General features: G+C 35.2%; 2 protein-coding genes across 6 annotated transcripts in view; one reads left to right on the forward strand and one right to left on the reverse strand.

Annotated features, from left to right (window-relative positions):
- The window catches only part of LOC106880139 (voltage-gated potassium channel subunit beta-2), a 153,501-nt gene that overhangs the window by 86,686 nt on the left and 66,053 nt on the right, over positions 1 to 762 (reverse strand). The gene's annotated exons all lie outside the window — the stretch shown is intronic.
- The window catches only part of LOC128249175 (uncharacterized), a 12,235-nt gene that overhangs the window by 3,030 nt on the left and 8,443 nt on the right, over positions 1 to 762 (forward strand). The window contains exon 2 of one of the 2 annotated variants that reach the window (XR_008265271.1): positions 546 to 650. The exons of the other annotated variant lie outside the window; for it this stretch is intronic. The gene's annotated coding sequence lies outside the window, so the exon portion shown is untranslated. Of the gene's footprint in view, positions 1 to 545; positions 651 to 762 lie in introns of those variants that run through there. 2 annotated transcript variants of the gene reach the window in all.

Below are 762 nucleotides of genomic sequence, written 5' to 3' on the forward strand. Positions count from 1 at the left end.
GGAGAGAATGAGATTGTGAGAAGGAGAGCAAGGAAGTGAGAGAGAAAGAGCAAGAGAGAGAGAATGAGATTGCAAGAAGGAGAGCAAGGAAGTGAGAGAGAAAGAGAGATTATGAGAGAAGAAGACAGCAAGGCAGATGGAAGAAGTGAGAGAGAGAGAGAGCAAAAGGGAGGAAGAGAAAGGAAAGGAGACAGAATAAGATTGCAAAAGGGAGAGCAAGGAAAATAGAGAAAGAGAGAGAGAGAGAACAAGACAGCAAGGTAGAGGGAACAAGAGGGAGAGAGAGATTATGTGAGAGAGAGAAAGTGTTTGTGATCCAAAGAGACCAAGATAAAGAGAAAGAAAGGAAGAAAGGGAGAAATGTAAAAAGAAAGCAAAGAGATTGATCCGTTTCAAAAAAAGAAAGATAAGTTATTTTTAGTTAAAACTCTTATAATTTAATCTGAAATACTTTGAAGCAACAACAACAACAACAACAACAACAACAGCAGCAGCAGCACATGTATTTGTGTTAATTACTTATTTATTTATTTATATTTCTGTAGGTACCAAATAAACTATGTTTCAACAGTGACGGCTGCAGTTTCTCTCTAAAAAACATCATTAACCACAGAAAATGAACAAACTAAAGAATTAACAAGCTTATTTGGAATCATTGGAAAGTGTAGACTTTTAGCTATTTATCACCTTGTTTCTAAGATACTTGATGTACATTCTTAATTGACTTTGTCTGTGAAATACTTCTTTATATACTTGAGTATA

Source organism: Octopus bimaculoides, chromosome 12, assembly GCF_001194135.2.
Source record: "Octopus bimaculoides isolate UCB-OBI-ISO-001 chromosome 12, ASM119413v2, whole genome shotgun sequence".
Taxonomy (NCBI): Eukaryota; Metazoa; Mollusca; class Cephalopoda; order Octopoda; family Octopodidae; genus Octopus; species Octopus bimaculoides.